The sequence below is a fragment of the Chinchilla lanigera genome, unplaced genomic scaffold (assembly GCF_000276665.1).
Source record: "Chinchilla lanigera isolate Chin_1 unplaced genomic scaffold, ChiLan1.0 scaffold00037, whole genome shotgun sequence".
In the NCBI taxonomy this organism is placed as follows: Eukaryota; Metazoa; Chordata; class Mammalia; order Rodentia; family Chinchillidae; genus Chinchilla; species Chinchilla lanigera.
The window spans coordinates 3,233,234-3,255,728 of record NW_004955438.1 but is presented as its reverse complement, the minus strand read 5'-3'; the positions used below and the strand labels follow the sequence as shown (position 1 = coordinate 3,255,728).

At 38.8% G+C, this 22,495-nt stretch overlaps 1 protein-coding gene across 23 annotated transcripts in view; it reads right to left on the bottom strand.

Annotated features, from left to right (window-relative positions):
- The window catches only part of Nrxn3 (neurexin 3), a 1,559,809-nt gene that overhangs the window by 327,943 nt on the left and 1,209,371 nt on the right, over positions 1 to 22,495 (bottom strand). The gene's annotated exons all lie outside the window — the stretch shown is intronic.

Sequence of the window (22,495 nt, the reverse complement as noted above, 5' to 3'; positions counted from 1 at the left end):
ACTCTGCACTTGATAAGACAGTGTCACCTCTCCATTCCAGAATGAAATTCAGAATATATTGGTTGCAAGAGTTCTAAAAAGTAGTTTACCTCCAGACTCCAAATGGAGTCTTTTCCCAATATTCTCTCAAGGTGCCAATTCTGAGTTGACCAAGACGAGTAGAGTTGCTGGATGACTATCATTTATTGAATACATGGGGATCAGGTCTCATGGAGAAGAACAAAAAGAACAACACGCATTTCCCTTCACAGACCTCTTTTCTCAAAATCCCAGACTGTATGAATCAGGCATATATTTGAAGAGCACCTTCTGGAGTTGTACCCTTCCAATTTTAAAGTGTTTTCTCCAAATGTATTCTTCATGAAACTTCAATATCCCAATCAGATAAACATAAAACTAGGAGAATTCTGAGCCTTGATTTCTTGGTTGGCCCTCCTAATCAACCTGCATCCCATAATAGTGGGATCCAATTAAATTCTGGTCCCAGAATCAGTTTTAGAGACATTGACCTAGTCTAACATGCTTTTTCCTAAAGAAGAAGCTGAGGGTCAAAGAAGTAACTGTTTGGCTGTAGGAAGCAGGAAATGGTACATGGAAAAAGCATTAGAATTAAAATTAGGAGGCTTAGTCAATCTCTCTCTCTAACTGACAAAGTCTGGTAAGTCCCTTTAGGTTTACAACATCAGGCTGTAGTGGATGTCCTTCCATTGGCCTTTCTCTTTATATTTTAGAAATCTGTTACTTTTGATAATCCTTAGTGTATTAGTCAGCTTTTCTGTTGCTGTGAAAGAAATACCTGATATCCACAGTTTAGTGGAAAAGAACTTGGTCTTGGCTTAAAGTTTCAGAGGTTTCAGTCCATGGTCAATTGATTCCAAGGCAGAAACATTATGACAGATGGCATGGTGGGGGAAAATTGCTCACCTCATAGCAGCCAGAAAGCAGACCACGGGGGAAGATGCTAGAAGAAGGGCCTGGGCACTAAATATAATTCCCAAGGTTATGCCTCTATGACCCAATTGCTTGAAATATGTCCCATCTCCTAAGAGCTCATTCAGGCAAGAACACATGAATGGGTAACCCATTGGTGAGGTTAGAATCTTTATAATCCAATCACCTTTCCTGGAGCCCCTCAATTGTGTCAAGCTGATAATCAATATTAACCAGCAACTCAGATTGTATCCAATGGTCTTTACCAAATGCAGCACTCTAAAACTTCAGGAACAAGGTTGGGAAAGCTTAGCTGGTGAACCAGCTTTGTTGACAAATGTCAGGTGGCCAATGTATATTTCATAACATCCCCAAAGGGAAGAATATACTTTGGCCTTGTTCATTCCACTGAGTAACAGAACAAGATCTTCCTTACAACATACGTCACATGCATCTCCGTCTCTCATCGTACAGGTAGTGTGCAGAGGGGAAGTTCAATATGCAAGATATTCTGCACATTTTAATCACATTTTAATCAAAGAAAGAGACCCAGGCATTACCCCAATCCAGAAAGCATCAAGTAGACATATAAACAGCTTACCAAATATTATTGCTATCACTGTCTTCAAACTTTCCAAAGATTAGATTACCTAGGAAACTTATTAAATATGTAAGTCCCTTGGTGTGTTGAAAACTTCCAGTCAGTAGGTCCGGGGGATATGGTTATCAAGTGACACAGTTAAGTTTGATGATCGGGCACCTATAGGAGACAGTGTTGATAGAAATTCTATCCTTACTACTTAGGAGAGGAAAACAACAATGTATCTCATGTATCAGCCATGCAGCCAACCGAGGCTGTCGTGATTACCAACAGATACAGGAAAACTGCCAATAACTTTATCTAAGGTTATATTAACTTTCCTTTTGTAATTGATGTTCACAGATGGTAGATATTTTGTTCTAGGATGTATGCACTTTTAATACCTTCTCTGCTATTTGACTGCATCTGATTGACCTCACCGCAACCCACAGAAGAGGCAGATTTAGAAGTGAACCAGTATGACAGAGAAATGGCCCAATTATGCTGAGCCTTGATGTTCTCTTAGAAAGGGAAATACACGCAGTATGCTAAGACACAAAAGGAATTGGGAGGCGCTGGAAGAGCATCTTTAGTTGGAAAGATAAAAGGATGGCAATTATTCTAATCATCAGTGAGGAAGGTACAGTAATCCTTCTTACGATTGCCGAGTGATGCATGAAGTCAATAATTTTAACTGATCTTTAAAAAAACTATTTTGGAATGGAAGCTAATTTTGCTTATTATCCCCTGGGCCAGTGAAAAGTATTTATCACTCTTCCATTAAACAGTGGCCAGCATAGTCTGCTTCAGCAACCCTGACTCACGATGAAGAAGATCACGGGTTTGCAGAAGCCCACGTCTGATTGCTAATAACTGTTTTAGTTGAATGATTAGTAGCCTCTCTGTTGATTGGTACAGGGATTTTTCTCTCCCTTTCATGTGTTAAAATTCGGATTTGGGAAAACTGACCAGAGGAGAAATCTATGATAACTTAATCATAGCTGCTGATATAGCTACTTTCCTATAATCAGAAATAAGAGCAGCTTTCTCTGTAGTCTCAAAACAATATGCACAAAAGTCTAGATATGTAACCTCTATTTAAAAAACTAAATATTTACATTGTATTATCTGCTTATTCACCTGACTCTCTCTCTGATACACACACACACACATGCACATACACACAAATTGTTTGGCTCAGGTAACTGTTAGAAGACCAAGCACAGTGTCTTGGCATTGTGTCTACTTGGTTAAAAATGAGGAAGAAAGGAAGGAAGGAAGGAAGGAAGGAAGGAAGGAAGGAAGGAAGGAAGGAAGGAAAGAAAAGAGGAAGGAAGGGAGGGAGAGAAGAAGGGTAAGGTAGGGAGGGAAGGAAAGAGAGAGGGAGTGTTAGAGGAGGGAGAATGGGGTCAGTCACTTAGGGAAACTGGTATGCTGGAAGACGGGTGATCAGAATTGTACTGATATCTATATTTAATCTCTGCCTACATGTCCCGTATATGGTCAGGTTTTAATGTTTTCCTCCTTCATTCAGTGCCTATTTCTGAAGCATTTACTGCAAGCCAGGCACTGTTCTGTGCATCAAGGTCATGGCAGAGATTTTAGCAGTTACATTTCCTTTCAACCTGGTGCTTTCGTTTACAGATGAGACAGATATGAAACATATACACGCATGAAATGGGTAATTAGAGGCAATGACTGGAAGAAATGAAGTGATGTGGGATAGATTGATTGGTGAGGAGGAAGGGAAAGCTTTCTAAATGAGGATGATCAAAACTGTCATTTTGTGGTAGTGACCTCTGAACCGATAACACACTATGCATAAAAAAGAAGAAAAATCCAGCCATAGTGCGCAGGAGAGAAGCCCACAAACAAGAGGGAAGCCCAGAGCTGGAACAAGTGTCACTGTCTGAAGAGCGGTCCTAAGTATGGTGACTGGAAAGAGAGTGGGGCAGGATGAAGTCTGAGCGTATTGAGGCGTCAGGTCGTGGGGAGTCTTCCAGGCCATGGTCATACACCTATGTTTCATTGGCAGTGCAATGTGAGGCTATGTGAAGATTTTAATGGTGCAGTGTGGGAAGATGATAATTTTAAAAATATTTTGTCTGCTCTGAAAAGAGACTGGCAGGGAGTGGGGAGTCAGACAGGAGTGGAAACAAAGACAACAGCTTGACAGTGCCTGCAGGTGAGAGATGGCTTAGGCGGGGTCCAGTGCACTGAAGTGGGAAGCACAGTGGTCAGCAATGGTGAGGACTCTGATTTAGGGTACTGTTCAGGTAGACTCAGTAAGACTCCCAATGGATGGGGCTGGGGATTTAGCTCAGCGGCAAAGCCTCTGCCTGGCAAGCGCAAGGTCGTGAGTTCGGTTCCCGGTATCGGAGAAAAACCAAAAAAAAAAAAAGACTCCCAATGGATAAGACATGGGCATGAGGACAGGGAGAAATGCTTCCTGAGTCTGGGCTTGCACTGGTAGGTAGACGCTTGATTTATTCAGATGAGGACCCTTTGTAGAGTCAGTTGCAAATCAAGAGTTCAATTTTGAAATAGCTGCGTTTTAGAAAAGATGCCCACCAGAGATGCCGTTGGGAGCCGCCCCCACAGTCCTTCCCATATGTGAGCTGGTACTCAGGTGAGTGGTCAGTGCAGGTGATTAAGCAGGATAGACATAGTATTCTATAGACAACCCTTTCCCATGAGACATTAATAATAGCATCTCACTCTGTATGAAATCCTAATGAAAAGCAGTAATGCAGTTAGATAAAACTCAGAAAGAGTAGGTTCCCAGCATGATTTAGCAGTTAATTTTTTGACTTTTGCCTATTTTTAGTCTTTTGCTGATAGAAAAGTATCATATACTCATGGTAGAAAACTTGGCAAATACATTTTCTTAAAAATGCATAATTCCAAACCCAAGTATAAGCATTTTAACATTTTGACATTTCTCCATCCTTTACATTTACTAAGTAAAATAGTGTCTGACACCCCTATGTGTCGGGCACTCTTCCAGGCCTCAAAAATACAGTGAGCAGCAATGTAAAATTTTTTCTGACTCCTAGGACCCTCTTTTCTAATATGACGACGTTGATAACAAACTCCCATGCAAGTAAACACACAGTCTGTGACATGGTGTTAAAATCTGTGGAGGAAAGTACAGCAGGGTGATGGGGGAGGTTGTGGGAGATGGGATGAGAACTAGGATGGATCAGGGAAGTTCTTATTAATAGGTGATGGTTGGAGAGAGGCACAAAAGCGAAGGTTTGTATGCAAGAAGAATCACAAAAGGACACCTGGGTGGGGATATCCATGTCAGCATAACAAATACAGAGACCTAGAGGCAGGAAACATTGACTTGTTTTTAGAACAGCTAAGAGCTTAGGCAGGCTAAGGTAGAGTGAGCAAAGGAGTCAGGGCACTAATCACCTCCAGCCCTACAGGGAAGCAGGGCTACTATATCTCTTCTTGGTCCTTGGACACTATTTTAAATTAATCATCCAAACTTCCTCTTGAAGACTAAGATGAGAGATAAGGGCCCTAGATCTTGTCTCAGACTGCCTGTGTAAACCTGCTTTTATCACTCATGTCTTCCCTGAATTAACTAACCCTACCAAGTCTGTTAGTTCCCCTGTCATAGCTCCTACTTGGTGGGGTTATGGTGGTAAGTAATGGATTAATGCATGCACCATGTTTAGATTAATACCCACAACCTAGAAAGGGCTCAGTTAATATCAGCTCTCATTATAATTGCAGTGTTATCATCACAAAAAGTTCCTCACGCACACTGGGCTGTAAGTCCTTGAGCCATTGTTGGATCTGGATCTGCTCTGAGGCTGACAAGCTCGTAGTGCATGAGAAATGTTAGCTGAACTCATCTGAATTCCACTTGGAGCCACACAGTCAATCCAGTAAAGAAATTTACTAACACAGTTCTACCCCTAATTTTAACTCACTCCAAAATCAACATTTAGATTAAGGAACACTGCTTATTAGGCCCATCAATCTAAGCACAGTATAATTATGCTTCATCCCGTGTTCTGTAATTGGGGCTTCCTCTTCACTAGTGCTTTCCCAAATTCTCACAATGATCACTGATGTTTCTAACGGCAGCCCTGAGGTGGTGTAAAATCTTTCTGAATCACTGAGAATGAGCACAGTGTGTTCTGTTTAGCTGAGGGCATTTCACTGTATTCTTGGCCTTTGAAAAGATATAATCCCTGGATGTTATCCATAAGGGATCTCTTTTCACCAGAGATCAGATTGCTTTTTTTAGAATACATCATCCTTTGATCAGATTAGAAATCTGCATTTACTGTATGAGAAACTTGACAACCAGGCATTCATAGCTCACCTAGGCTCACATGTATGGGAAACCTAATGAGGTCATATTAGATCTTTAAGTAAAAGAATTATCTGAATTTTTTTCCTTTACTTTTTTTACTCTAAAGCTCTGTAAATTCATTCTTAACCTCTGAAAAACTCCTCCTTCAAGACTAGTGCATTCTGAACATCGGATCACACACCTTTTAAACCCCCAAAATGGTATAAATTAATAAAATCCAAACATTGCTTCATATTGTCCCTCAAACACTTAAATTCTATTTACATTTAATTTCTCCTACTAGAGTATTAGTAAAAGTAAAATACTAAGTAACTAGCACTTGATTAATTGATGGAGATGATATTATTTAATGATGAAATAAGTGCTATCAGCACTTGCCACTGTGTTTATGGCTTTTCTTCCATATCACAATTTAATCTGGGATAGGATGGACAACACCATCATTGTAACATCTTTATATATTATGTTAATTACCAAATGTATTATTATCTGAGTAGAACAGCTTTTGGAAGAATCCTCTGATTTACTAACTGTGTAACTATGGGCAATTTTCATAGCTCCTGTGCATTTCACTATTATCATCTGAAAAATGGTAATAGTCCTATTTAATAGCATTTTAATGATTAAATGTACAAAACAGTGCCTGACACACAGTAAGCATCTAATAAGTTTTAGCCATTAGTCACATAATTTGCCTCACAATTTACATATTTGAACAGAGAGGATGGGTGTTTTCAAGGGTCTTTCTGTTATTACATAATTAGAATTCTGGATGCTGTAAGACATGGAGTTAAACAAACAAACAACAGCGTACAGGGAAGAGTCCCAAACCGCAGCTATTACACACAGGCCCGGTCCTGCCTCAAGAATCTGAACTTATAACCCCTGCAAATCATGTCATCCTTGTTAGTAAAGGATAGAGAAATTGAAGGGCCCATTCCAGTCTCTCCCAGTTCATTTGTCTTTGAAGTGGAGGTATTGCTCACTTTGCCTTAGTGGGCCTAATCTCATTTGCATGGTAACAAAGCAGAATATCAAAGGCAAGTCTGGCTCCAGCAGCCCAGGCACGCATACAGGTTGTACCCTGGCCTTCTATCCTTAGGAATGGGCCTTGGCTACCACATCAGCTTGCAGATTCTCAAATAACAAGCCCACACTGAAAGGATGCCATTTAGAGCAAGACCAAAGCACAGTCTCTTTCAAAAGTTCTTTGTGATATAAACAAAAATAAACAATGCTAATGTGGAAATGCATTCCCCCCAAGTCTCCAAACCCAATCTAAGCCTTATCCTGGGCTCCGCAGGTATTAACAGCTGTGCTTGCAACACTTTGCCGTGAGTCTGTAAGAAGGTAACACCTGCATTTTTTTTCCAGTTTTGTCTTCCATAGCCACGCTAGATGGTTGAGCAGAGGAGCACATATTCACAAACTGCCCAATGCCTGGAACTAACAGAAATAGTTCCCACACACCTATTCCTCTGCTGCCACTCTCAGCACTTTGCTGCACTGTAGAGGACTAAGCAGCCTTTCCTATTCTTGTCTCACCTTATACCACATCACCTTCCTTGCCCAGGTCTGCATTTTACATAGCCCTTTTTCATGCTTCATCTTATCTGGTCCTTAGTGTAATTCCTTGAAAAATATAACCCAAGGATCTTTATATTGCATAGTACAAAAAAACCACCATCAAGCAACTGTAGAGCCAACATATTAACTTAGGCATTTTGATGTAGAATCCAGTCATCTATGCCAGATTTCTTCACTTCTTTGCTTAATAGTAAGCAAAAATCATAACAGGAACTTATATATTGTATGCACCATGTGTCAGTTACTGTTCTAAATGCTTTTCATTCCTCTACTCATTTTAATCCTTCAGGAATCCCATTTTGCAAATTTTGAAATCAAGGTACAGGGATATGAAGTTATTTCCCTAGGTCATACAACTAGAGAGAGGATTCAAATTCAGGAAGTTTGGCTTCAGTGCCTGCCTTCTCAATCACTAACTTTCACTGTACAATTAATGAGAAGATAACTCAGTGATGCCAGAATGGTGCTCTCATACACTCTCTGCATTTGAGTGTAACATATGTCACCACCAAGTGTCTGCAGTATACCTGCAACCATGAACAATGGCAAAATCTTTTACACATAACATAGCCAAGGAAGCAAGTGATGTCCAAGTTCAGTGGAGAAAGCAATGGTAGGAAATACAGTGTTAATCTAACAAATCTAACAAATATACTTTCAGATAACTCTTGCAAATTAAAAAGTATTTGGGGACTATTACAGATCAGCGAAGATTAAGGAACTAAGAAGACTACATAAAAATGTGACATCCTACTTTGAATACTGGACACTAAAAAAACAATTTATGGAAAACCTGAGCAAAGTCTACAGTTAATAGCCTTGTACAAATTCTATATATACACACACACATGCACATACATATATATTTAAAAATGTGCAAATCAGACATGGTGGCTCATGCCTGTGATCCCAGAACTCAGGAAAACAGAGGTAGGAGGATTGAAAATTCAAGCTCAGCCTGGCAATTTAACAAGACTTTATTTCAAAACACTGAAAAAGAACAGGGAATGCAGCTCAGCATGAATGTCCTTGCTTTAATCTCCAGTAACACACACACAGACACACACACACTATATGGTCATATAATATTTTTATAGTAGGAGAAGCTGGGTGAATGAAATAAGTACACTCTCTATAGTGAAGTTTCTATAAATTAACATTACTTCAAAGTAAAAAAAATGCAAAACAATTTTTAAGGTAAAATGTGTTTTAGCCTATATATGTAAACTGTTCCTGCATGAAAGGCACAACCCTAGCCTCTGCTTCTTTCTAAATAGTTGATTATTTTCTACCTGTCTTTCAACTATTATCCTTTCCTTCCTCTGCATTAAAGACTCATCCTGTTTCATGAAAAGCCTGTAAGAGAGTTGGCTTTTGAGGGTAACTGCTTAATGAAACTATAACTCACTTCTCACTTCTTTTGTTTTCTGCATATGGTCAATTTTCATGTTTCTGGGAGATTATTCGAAATTTTGACATAACGAAATAGTGTTCCTAAAGTACCTGACCCCTCTGTTGTCATTTCCCAGATAAAACAGGAAGTTAATGAGGACGACAGAATCCATCAGGAGAAGAGGGTGGTTATTCTTTTCTACAATCAGAGCACAAATCTCTAGATGCAGTGTTTTAATAATCTATATTTTGATGTAAAATATTGCATGCTAAAAATATAGTCAGATCTCATAAAAACTGATAAAAGAATTAGTCAGGCACCAATTATGCATGTAATATGTACTTGTTAAAATTGCAATTGGATTATACATTTTTATACACTCATTTAAAAATCATTTATTAAATAACGATGTGAAAAAGGACAGAATAGGCCTAGGACTCTCAATTTGAGGAAGCTATTTTCTGACAAAGGGATCTGGCTATATAAGTAGATGATGACACTTAATGTGCTTAGTATGAACAGTTTTTGACATTCAATATTATAAATTTTAAAAATATTCCTTAGTACCTTATAAGCAACTTTGTTCACTTACTTTACAATTTCAAATTTAATAATGACATATGAAATATCTAGCTGAATTCATTGTAAATTTCAAAGAATAGAGAATCATTGAGTTTACATCCTAAATTGTCTTTTGATACATTATTGATGGACAAAGGCAGATTTTATTGTCCAAGAAAGTACAGAATAACATAGAGTAAAATCTATATTCATTCATTCCTTGGTGGTCTGTGTTTCAGGCTTTGCTGGTAAACTAGCTTCATGACAACTTCAGTCACTGTTGTTTTGTTTCTCATTAAATATTTGACTTTTCTATCTGTACAACTATCCCACAAACCAAAGTCATTTATTTGCATGTTTCTGGATCCTTTTCCAGTGGTACAAACATGGACCTCTCAATGAGACATGGTAACCACTATCACTCTGTCCACATCTGTAGGAATTGTTCTGGGCTAAAGCCCTTGTGTAAGTCTTCAAATTCATTCTGAATACATGCCTTTCAAGCTTTCAGATTGTATTTTCTTGCCTTGAATTGTGTGTTGTACTCACTAATTACCTTTTGTGGAAGAAAAAAGTCTTTCTCAATTTCCCTAAAGCCCCAGCCCTTTCTTAGGATTCACCAAGAAAAGCAATTATCTTTTTTGTGAGGTATTGATCTGTCTGGACCTTGTCTCCCAGTGAATCATTCATTTAGAACTGGAATTTAAAACTTCTCACAAAGTGAAACTCAGTGTCACCAGCTGAATTAATGTCCATGCCTCATCTGCTGGCACACTATCCCTGACCAAGTTCACTACTACCGTGAGCTCTCACACTTGCACTTTACTCGTGATAGAAAACGCTTTGCTATTCATGTTAGACATGTTTTTGGCATTTCTTCATTAAGCTCCATTTAAATCCCTAAACATCTAGCTCACAAGTCTCCAAAATTGAAAGCATACTCTTTGGGAAGAAGCCTGTGAAATTGTTCAATGGTGCATGGTAGAATCAACTATATAAAAGTATTTCCAGTATATAACTGATAACAGTGAGATAGGAGTATCTGGCCACAGAACACTGAAAATCTTCTGAAATTTTACATAATTCATCACTCTAATATTTTTGAAAGTTTCATTGTTAAATATACTCTAGAATGATACCTTACCATGTAAAGCGGACATCTTGAAAAATCACTTAGAAAAGAAGGACAGCATTAGAGAATAGAGACTGAAAAATTTACATGTTTTTTTCCTTGACTTATTGATGTACAGGATTATGTTTAGGGGGATATTTTTTAAAGTAAGTCAGCCAGTTCTTCTTGTTATTAACATTTAATCTGCAATTTTAATTGAGTCTTTTGGAGTTAGGGATGCAACAACTCACAACCTGAAATTCTACAATAGTGAAAAAAATTAAGATACTTACTCTTATTGGTCCAGGTCACAGTTATAATCTTTAAATGTCAATTGATTGTGTCTACCAGACAACTGATCATCTCCTAAAGTGGACATCTATAACCATAAATGATTTTAAAAATGGTAAAAATTTTGGAAAAAGCAATATCTGAACAGACTAAAATTCTCTTTAATGCTTGAATATATTCTGTAACTAAATTTACTATTTAATGAAAAAAATAGCTTGCTTAAATTACATATTCTGCTGAAAATATTGCATCTTTTCTGTCATGCTAACTGGCATGTTAAAACAGATTTCACTTTCTTTCTTTCTTTTTTTCTTTCTTTCTTTCTTTCTTTCTTTCTTTCTTTCTTTCCTTTTCTTCCTTCCTTTTGAGAAAATTCCTGTCTTTACACAGGACATTCCTACCTCTTTGGGAAAAATTTGAGGTTCTTCTATGTCTCAAGATTTTACCAAGTAAGCCCCAATAGTTTCCCCAAAGGTTGCCACTGGCTGCTTCTCTTGCTAGGAAAGAAAGGAACCATTTCTGCCCATGGATGGAAAAGCTGATCAAACTGTCTCTTGGATTCATCTTTTCACCTTGCACTTCAGTGACCAGGATGCCATGAATGTGGCACTGAGTAGAAGAATGTGGAGGCTGAATGACTCAAGGAGCAGATTGTGGAGACACTGGAAAATTCCTGGGTGGGAAAGAACCTGACTGGGATTTGGCTCTAACCAGCCCTGGATTTTAAATTATGTCTCCACTGTTTACAAACTGGCAAGAACTTGGCAAGTCACTTAACTTCTTTGAGTTTTGGGCCCTCATTTGGGAAATGCATTTAATAGTGTCTACCTTTAGATCACTGAGGACAGTCCAAGGGGGAAAATAAAAGTCAAAGCAGATATACTCATATTCATACATCCTGTGGCATTCAGATGGTGCTTAATAAATAACATGCATTTTATCAAAGAAAAGTTAGTTTGATAAAAAGATGTTTTTGTTCTTATTAAACCTTCAAATTGGGATTGTAAATCACTTGGGGCATTCTCATAAAAGGGAAATTTGTGTATGTGTAACTGTGTATGTGTAATTGCATCTCATGAAGGGTCTTCTTCCCTACCCGCTTCCAGCCTAACTTCCCCTTATATTTCACTGGTTTTCACAGTCATGATCACTGATGTTAATCATTTAAAGAGTAATGTGATGAGCACAGTTGTTCAGATTGATAAATGTCTGGGAAATCAGTAAAGTACACCTTGGGTTGTGTCTAGGACAGTGACTCCACAGATGATTTGCATATGGGACAGAAAAATGAGGGGAAAACCCACCCTGAAGGTGGAGGTACAAATAGGAGAAAGCCAGAAGAAAGCAGAAACCTGCCACTCTCTGGTTTTTCTGCTTTTTGCCTCCATGAGGTAAGCAACTTTCTTTCCTCACATATTTCTACCTTTATGTTTCTGCCTCACCTCAGCACTGAAAACAACAGAACCAGCTGACCATGGGCTGAAACTTCAGGGACTGTGAGCCAAAATAAACCTTTCCTCCTTTCAGTTGATTTATCTCGGATAGTTTTGTCACAGCAGTGGAAAGCTAGTACACGTAGTAAAGAGGAAAGAACTTTAAAAACATGGAACTCTAAAAACAGGTCCTTCTCGCTTACTCTTGGACTAAAGTTGGAGTAAAATGAGCCAGGTGTCTATGGTAGGTGCTCCAACACCAATGCAGACACCATATTTCCTGGTCTACCTGTACAAACCCCAGCAATATTGTTGCTGTTCATCCAGGGAAAGATATGGCTCAAGGATTACGTGATGAGATTAATATGACAGTGGTACCAATTCAAAATAATAGGAAACACATTATACAATACTCAGAGTATACCTCGTCTTATATCTGTAAGGCCATGAGAAGGTAGGAAAAATGTGAGCAATGAAAATCACCAGAACTGAGGACAAGACTCAGAAAGGAAAGTATGCATTCACCTGTGAAGACTGTTATGTAATCTTGGTTCACACAGATAGGCCAACATCACCCTGCTTCTCTATTAGTCTCTCATTTAGCAACTTTGAGTGTTTCATTCATTGTCTTTCTTCTTGTCTTTTTCCCCCAAATGATGAGTTTTTATATGCCAAGCATAGTGTTGTCTACATTACAATTAAAATTACATTTAATTTTTAGAACAGACTATAAAATATTTTGACACTTATGCTAGATTATCAACTTGATTGGCTTGGCACCACTCAGGCAATTAGTAGAGTATACTTCTGGGTAACTCTGGGTGGGTCACAGGGCTGTGGCCTTGGTTAGCATTTTCATCAGGTCACCAGCCCCTTTCTTCTCTGCTCTAGTCTCCCATTCTGCTTCTGTCCACCATGAACTGAGCAGCTTTGCTCTGCCATGCCCTTCCACTATGATGTTCCTGCCTTGAACACTGCCAATTAGAGCAGGAAATCTCTGAGACCAGATGCGCCAGATAAACTATTTCCTCTTTTAAAGTCTGGGTACTGGGTATTTGATTCCAGCAACCAGAAAGCTGACTAATACAAATATATAGGTTATGTCTTTACAATACAGGGAGGAGGGATGATCATCTGCTTATGGCAGTGATGGCGAACCTATGGCATGAGTACTGCATGTGGGTGTTCATTATTTTTGAAAGTTCTAAAAGGTTCACCATCACTGGATTAGGGTTATTGTAAGAGAAAAGAGGCAGATCACGTAACTGTTAAACTCAAATTCACACTCAGGTCTTTCTGATTCATTGAAAATATGCCATGTGGACTTCCTTTGGAATCCAGCAAAGAGGTGAGCTTTAAACTTTCCTCAAGTCCCTAGCCTATCAACATCCTTGTCACTCACAGTAGATAGCCTTAAAAGCTTTTTCAGTGAGGAGTTTAATACTGTAACATGTAGATGGTTTGACATTCCTCCTCAGGCATCCAATCTCTGCTCTCTTTCTTACTGCACAGGAAAGGCAACAAAGCATAAATCCCCTACTGCTGTTTTTCTCTCACACTTCCTTGCCTTCTCCAGCCCCACTTCGGTCAATTTTGTCCAAACCTTTTCCCTTGTGTCACCAACCTCGGCTTCTGTACTGAGCCCTTTTCTTTTGCTGAAAACATCATGATGGCTTTTTCTCACAAAACACATACCCACTCCTGCTCCTGACCTACTCGCTTTAAAGACAGTGATATTAAGTTTCAACCTTGAGAGGTAAGTAGGGCATATACTGTTCCCACATTGAATTTATCAAAAACAGACTATGAAAAATTAAGTGTCTTTTCATCAAGATCCTATAGCTGTACTGTAGCAGAACTAGGAAGAAAACTCAGCTCTCTGCACCTCAGCCCTGAACAAGTACTCTACATTCAGTGCCATTTGTCAATCAAAGCACATGGGTGACAACTTTTAAGATGACCCTTTTTAGGTAGGGTCACAACCAATTCCACTTTACTGTTGTCGCCAGAGCATGGAGCTCGCCTCATGCTTGTAACACAGCTGCAAGCCTTGGGTGCTAGGTCCCTGCTTATGATAAGTGACATATCTCTAATTATCGCATCGCCCAGACATAGTAATCTGTCCTCCCAGGTATGAAGGCCCATTAATAACTCTCTGGAGAAGGGAGGCAGTGTCCCAGATGCAGCCCTGTCACATGATCTGCTCTCTGATACGGAGTGCCCACAATCAGGCTAACATGCCCTCGAAGGTGTCAGAACGCTCATTGTTTCTCAGCCTCTCACAATATACTAGCAGCAAGCAAATCCCTTATCATTTAATAACACTCCCTGATGCTGCAGGCATAGGAAATGGAAACACTCTAAGAAGGTGGGGAAAGCTAGATGGGTGCCAAAGCTATTAAGGTTGCAACACAGCCTCTCACAGAGCTGAGAGGTCAGGCCATCGAGCAGATAAGCCTTTAACCTTGCGGCTGCCACCCCCTTGGCTGAGTGGAACTCTGGCAGGAGGGATCTCCCTGCACCAACAAGAGGTATTTTGAGGGAATGGGAGGTAAGACACAATGGGCAGTTAGATATAATGATGCAGTCGGGGTTCCTACTCAGCTAAATGGGATTTCCGGTCATTGCTTTCATCCTGAAAGGAAATGCAGTTCCACAGTTCGATATGGGACACTGGGCTGGGAAACTGTCCTAGGATTCAGGACTGATTTTGGTCCTAAACATGGGCCTCAATGTACCTGTTTATAAAGTGGGAGGGAAATGCCTTTCTCCTCAAAGCACAGAGGCATGCTACCAAATGAAATACAGTGATACAGAGGAACAGGCTATAAGCATTTAGTCAGAATGGTAACAAATTATAACAATAATAACAGCTAACATTTAAAAGTCCCTAAAGATGGGCCCAAGCAGTGTGGCGAAGACTTCACATGCATTATCTGATTTAATGCTTCTGTCAACCCATCTGGAAGTTTATCATCTCATGGAATGCTCACTCAGCTCATTTGGAACTTTAATATTCACAACTCCAAGGATGAGGAAACAAGCATAGAGATATTTAAAAATTTGCCTAAAGCCGCCGAGCTATTCAGTAATACTATGGAGGAACTGAGTCAGAATTTGAACTAGACAATCTGGCCTTAGAGACAGCCCTCTTGTTCGGAGGTCTGCTGTTACATCAGGTGGGTGGCAATTTGGGAAGGGATGTGGTAGTGGGGAGATGGAGGAGTAGCAAGGGAGGGAGTGAGGTTAAAGAGGGTGTGAGAGCACAGAGACTGCGGAGGCAAAACTGCTTTACCTCTAACAGAAACTCTTGAGTCACAGTCCCTGCTTTGCTGACTCCAGCTAAAAGAGAGCACTGGGATGGTTTCTCTTTGTTGTTGTTGTTTTCGTTTCTCTGCATTGGAGCCTGAGAAGTGGAAATCTGGGATTTTTCCCCAGCTTTCTCATTATCCAACTCTGCATCCTTAGGTAAATATATCTCTGGGCCTCCATATTTCTACCTAAAATGGACATTTAAACTAAAGACAGCTATCACTTAGTATCCATCGAGGATTTTTTCCAGGAGTACTAGGAGTACCCAAGTCTGCGGATGTTCAAGTCCATTTATAAAATGGTATAATACTTGCATATAACTGAGGCACTTCATCCTGTAGACTTTAGACCATCTCTAGGTTACTTATATTATTCAGCACCATCCAAATGCTGTGCACATAGTTGTTACACTATATTGTTTAGAGAATACCAACAAGGAAGATATCTGAACACGTTTAATACAAATGTATCTTTTTTTTTTTTTTGGTACTGGGAAACGAACTCACAATCTCGCACTTGCCACACAGGCACTGTGCTGCTGAGCTATATCCCCGGGCTACAAATGTAACATTTTCCAAATATCTTCCATCCACTGGTTGGATCTGTATATGTGAGATCTGCAGATTCAAGAGCCAACTGTGTCCCCTTAGGTTCCCTCCAGCATTTAACTGTTGAAGCTGAACTTTCTTTTGGATACTACAGAGAAGAGCAACTCCTCCATTCCATGCCATCCCAACAAGCAAGAAAGTCTAAAATGGGGTGTGCATTCTTAAGGGGTGTTTGTATTTGCTCCTGGGTCTTTAAGCAAAAAGAAACATTCAAATATATATGTATCTATTATTATTTCTTAAAAACTCTGATAGGTCTGTATATTTTTATAATAAACAACATGTGACTACTACCTACATTTTAGGTATGTTTACGCTTAATTTTTTTTCTATCAGCATGCACGAAAAATCAAAAAATGTTTGAGACCATGGCCCTAGAGACTTAAACTGGGTCTTGGGTCTCTGCAGTGTCACACTGCTAAATGTGATTAATATCAGAAGACCTAAATTGGAATTTAACACTAGTACCCAGGTGGTATATGTTGCAGTTTATTCATTCTTCCTAAAATGAAATGTCTATTGCTGCTTTTTCATTTTAAACCACAAAGACATGAAGAGCAATAGCAATAATGGTAGTAATTAATAATATGGGTTTAAGAGTTTGTGTACCTTGGGAGAAACACTCATTACACAGTCCTATTAGAACCCTGGATTTTTAAAGGCAATTTTACTTCGAAGGACACATTCCAGCAGTTAATGGTAGCCAAAGTTCTGCCTAAGGAACATAATTTTCCCCTTTAGATTCTAGCAGTATGGTAAAATGTATGGAAATGTGTTGACAGTGCCCTGTCAGCTTTCACTCTCATTTTGTCTATTTTTCTGAGTTATAAAATAAATGAGGCTCAATTTTGAGGCAATCCTTCCCCTCAATTCCTCCTCTCTAAAATCAGATACTCGCAGCAATGCTTGGGATACGATGTGCTATCCTGACCTCCCTCATGCAGGAAAGATATTGAAATATCAGAGAAATACAAGGATAGGCACACGAAGAAGGAATGCTTATAAAGGCGAAAAGATAGAACAGATGAGGAGAGGTGAGGAGAGCTAAATTTATAAAGTCAGGCAAAGCAATGACTACAGGGGACTTGATCACAGCCTATAAATACCTTCAAGGTAACAATATAATTGAAGGGAACGAACTATTCATTGTCTCAGATGATATGACTTGAAGCAATGGCCTGAAGCAGATCGAGGTGGGGGAGGAAAAAAGAACCATTCAGGTAAAATTGCCAGCAGGTGGGGGACAAGAAATTCTTCATTATCTGAGGGATGTAAGAGGCAAAGCAATTCCCAGAGGAAACACATGAAGTATTTAATAGAGACAGCTCAGAGCCCTTGAGTATGAAATAGGATTAACAATGGTGATCTTCAATGTTCTTGGCAAGTTCAGAGCTCACAAATACACACCTGAAAGACAGCCTCCTTCAGAGAAGTGCTAAGTAATCACAGAATTGTGTGAAACATCCTCATTAGAGAATAGTCAAGGAAGCTATGATACGCCAAATTATGAATTAAAATACAGAAAAGGTTTTCTTTTGTGCATATTATATTTAATGTCATATTTTAGAAATTATACTCATCTTTCAGAAAATTTAATAGAATGCTCATCTATAAATTACAGTTTTGCATTCAATAGGAAAGTCTTTACAATAGAACAAGTATGGGGAACAACTGAGTTAGAATTATTTATTGTGTTATACTATATAGAAAGATGTATGTCAGAGATCCGAAAACATGAGTCCGAAATGTTTTAGGACAGGAAAGTATATACCTGCAAGATAGTCATGTAAGTCAATTTTTAAGCTCTTCTGATATATTAAAAATAGCCATGAATTTTAAAATGTTCCATAGCATTGTTTACATATAATGTGCAAAATTATGACCCCAAGCTATGAACTATGTGAAAGAAGTCACAAGACCCGTTCAGCACAGAACAGGCAAAAAAGATGGAAGAAGAAGCTGTGTGATGCATCAGCGAAGAATCTGGGACTGGGAGAGTTGGAAAGGATAGTCCAAAAGAATGGCAAAGCCTCCTCATCTGTAGGTGATCAGTGCTACCTAGGTGCAGCTGGCCCAGTATGGTTGAATCCATTAATTTTTAAAGAGAAAATGTAAACGTCAATTTGTGTATGAAATATCTGAGTTTTAAGATATATTGCAGTGTTGAGACCCAAGAGATGCTATCTGGGCACATTCTCTGCAACTCTCACCTTGGCAAATAGAAGACAAGAAATACGCTGCATTCTAAGATTAGGAATGAGGAATGCCATGGCGTTAACCACTCAGAAGAAGTGAGCTCCTGTTTGCTGTATCACTCTGGGAACAGAAAGGAGGAAAGCCTTTGTGCTTGTTCTGTTCTCCAAGGAATCCAGAAAGGGAGCATATGCCGGGGTATTGGACGAGCTCCATTTCAGTCTCCTGTGGCTGTCCTGCACGTGTCCAGGAATCTACTTGTGTCTCTCTGGTTCCTGACTCGTGGGGATGCATGGCTAGCTCAGAGGGATACTAAACATTGCCCTAGGAGGGATTCAGATCCTGAACTCCCCTAAGGACAGAAGCAGCAGAAAGGTGGCTTGCCATATGGATACTCTCAGTGACTTAATAGAAGTGTGTTTTCAGAAGGTGATATGGGTAAATCAGTGGGTAGGTTTTCAAATTCTTGAAATTCGAAGTCCAGATTGATAAGATGACTTTTGGTGACCAGCATTAGTGTGAGTTCATACAGCAGTGTTGTTACATTTAGCTTTTTACACATTTTTTGTACTTTGTAATGAACTGTTTTGTGTGAATCCTGTGGTACAGGTCTCTGTTATGCAAAAAATTTCATAGTACACACAGAGCTTTCTAACCAGCTCACAGCACATACAGCCGCATACACAACCTTTGGAGTGAAGCCTCATTATTCAGCAATATTAGTTGTTTTCCTGCAGAGAGAAGCTGTAACGTGCATGCCAAAAAAGTATGTCTGGTCTTTCTGCCAAGGTTTGGTTTTACACCATAGGAAAATTGTTTGTTAACATACTATTTAAATCAAACATTTTCAACAAAGAAGCAATCTGTAGAAATACAGAGAAAACTTTTCTTTCCATTCCTTCCATGATTTCACACATCCATTATGCAAAGTTGGTGCTTTCTGTTCACTTTATCAAAAATTGATAGTCATATCTAAGGAAAGAATTAAGTTCCAAGTTCCAGAACAAATCTGTTAGAATGTAATGCATTCCTAAACTTAGATGAAATATATTTCACTGTTCTTTAGAGAACCATTGTAAAATATTCTTTGAATCTCTGCAACGATATATCTTAAGTGAAAGATGGAGATATAGAGAAAGGAAAGGAAACGTCTACTGTTTTTCCCCACAGCTAACTCACTTTATCTGTTCCAGTCCAATGTTTCCATGTGTTGAATGCATACACACAGCTTGACGGAGGAAGTGCACTCTCTGTGTTTTGCAGTATTTGGGTGAGAGTCAAAGTGAAACGTGTGGTTCCATTCTGTTTCTTGTAATATTCAGTTATGTAAAGGGAGAGAGCTAATTTGGACTAATGCTATGACTACATAAGGTGATTCCATAAGTGGGAAAGAAAATAGGGAAATTTATTTGGTCAATATATAAACATCCATTCTAGACAGGCTAGGAAAATATCCACTGGAAATGGTACAGTCTGCTCCCCAGATACGGGATTTTTATTTGTATGATTCAGGGTTTTGTCTTTTTCTTTTCCATTATCCACTGGTTGCTTGCCTCTAATAAGTTGCTATCAGGGAAACATGGATAGATATTCAGAGAGAACATCACAGAATTACAAAGTGGAACAATAGGAATGGCTACAATTGTATAAAGAAAAATGAAACCAGAAGTGAAGATAAAAATGCTATTCTTTTTTCTTCATTTTGGTGCTGAAAACAAGAGTTGTGATTAAGGTAGTAGCAGTAGAATCAGCTGGTAAGTGGGCCCTTTGGTGTTCTATTTACTGTAAGACTGAGAGGGTTTTCATAGAAATTTGGGAAATAGAGGGAAGTGTAAAGGTGGAAATAAAAGCTTGACAGGTGTTATGGTTTGTGTCTAGATGTTTCCCCAAAGTCTTATGTGGTTATGGGGAGCAGGCTTTTGGAGGCAGCTGAATCTAGAATTTGTGACTGATTCATGGATTAATGTTGGGTTAAGGGTGTGAGTGCTACACTCACTCTAGGGCGGGTAGCCTGCATACACTATAAGGGACAGAAAGAAACTTGCTACCCCCACCTCTCTTTTTGCTTTTGGTATCTTCTGCCACCATAAATGGTCACGTCTCTGCCATTCCAACCTTCCTTAGAGCCAGCTATTATGTACTGAAACCTCTACAAGCTGTGATCTAAATAAACCTTTCCTCCTTTAACCTTGAGTGTCAGGCATTTTGTCTCAATAATGAAAGAAAAGTAACTACAACAGTGGCGATTCTCCACTAGTTTGCTAACTAATTAATTAATGGTATAGATCATATCACATTATCACAAAGTACTCCAAACTCAGGTTCTGAATGCTGGTACTCATTAAGCTTTCTTCACTAGAATGCAAGCTCCAGAAAGACAGGGAGTTCCCTTATCTTGCCCATTTTTATACACCAAGCACTTACAACTGCACTTGACACAGCCAGTGCTAGTTGAACAAGTGAATATACACACTGTTTACACTAAAACTGGTTACTAATCTCTGTTGCTCTGGGCAATTTGAATTTGTGAGTGCTATTCCTCCCACCTGCCTGTTACCTAAGCTAAAGTTGTCATTTTCTGCTCCTTGGTATACACTCTTACATCTCTTCTCAACTAAACCTGGGAGAGATTTTTGTCCTCTTTGAAAAGTTACCAGCTGTGCTTTGTACATCATTCATTGCACATTCCCAGAATTCTGGGAAACTACATCATGCACATATCACATCAAAACTCATTTTCCTCATTCAGTTGTAACACTGAACTACTATTTGAACTGTGAGGTTTAGTCATGCAACAAAACTAGCTCCAGTACTGCTGATCTAAGCAGCAAACATGAAAACCTATTAACCATAGGAATTAGTCAGGAGCAAATTCAGTGGAATCTGTTCCTACTTCAATAAATTTGATTTCTAGTATGAAGGCCTATCTTTCAAGTTCTTACTCTGTACCCTACCACTGGACAACAGAAATTAATAAACCAAAGAATGGCAGGCTGGGATGCTATGAAGACACGCGTGTCTGGTTGTAAATTAGAAATACAGAAAATTAAATACTGACTGAAGAGAGACTACATGTGTTTCTCCATTATTTGAGATCATTTAGGGTCTCTAAGCAAGTGTATTTTCTTTTGAAGTCTTCTATTACAGCCTTACACTGACATGTGAAATTGCATTTACCTAATGCTTTCTGCTCAGGTTTACTAAATCTGAAAGAAGACAGTTGATCTTTGAGAACTAAAGTTGTCCCCTGAAATTCTTGATTCTATATGCTGTGTTCAGAACCTCCGATTAGTTTCTGTGGCAAAATTCTAATTATTTTACAGGAGTACTTAAGAAAGTGATTTGGGAATAGTTGGTTGAACTAATGTCACTGCGAAAAAAAAAAAACCAAAATACTAAGAAAGAAACAAAAGTAATATAAAATGAAATTTTTCTGATTAATAAAAGAAAATTACTTCATTCCAGTTATACATTCTGCTTTAGCTGAAATAATGTTTGTGTAGGGGTGTGCACGTGTGTGTGTGTGTGTGTGTGTGTGTGTGTTTGTCTGTTTTTGTGTTGCTAGAAACCAAACCAAGGGCTAGGTGAGAGCCCTACCACTGAAATATATCGCTGGTTTCCCTATCTAGCATTCTTACCAGAGTGGATTTTTAAAAAATTTTTATGTCCTATTAAATTCACTATATTCAACCTATATTATTTACAGGCTATATTATATTGAAAAAGAAATTAGAAATCCTGTTTGCTTCTCTTAATATCTTTAAGAAATGGCTGCCTAATCCCCTGAGCCTTAACTTCTTCATCACAAAAATAGATATAATTCCGTGAATTTAGCAGTGTTGAGGAGATTGAATGAGCTGATATGTTCAAAATGGTTATCATATTACCTGGACAGTACATGAAATAGCAGATGCATGAGTGATTACAAAATGACGTGTGCCATCAGATAAGAATTTGGGTTTTCAACCATGAAAAGCTGACTGGTAGAGTTATTTCCAAAGGGGTGTAGTAATCTAAGTATGCAAGTTTTCACTTAACAAACACCTGGATAATTTTAAAAGCATAGTATCATTTGTAGCCACTCAAGCTAAGATAATGATAAGGCTAATAAAATTCTGTACCTCACTGCAAATGATCACTGCCATTGGGGGATTTGTTCT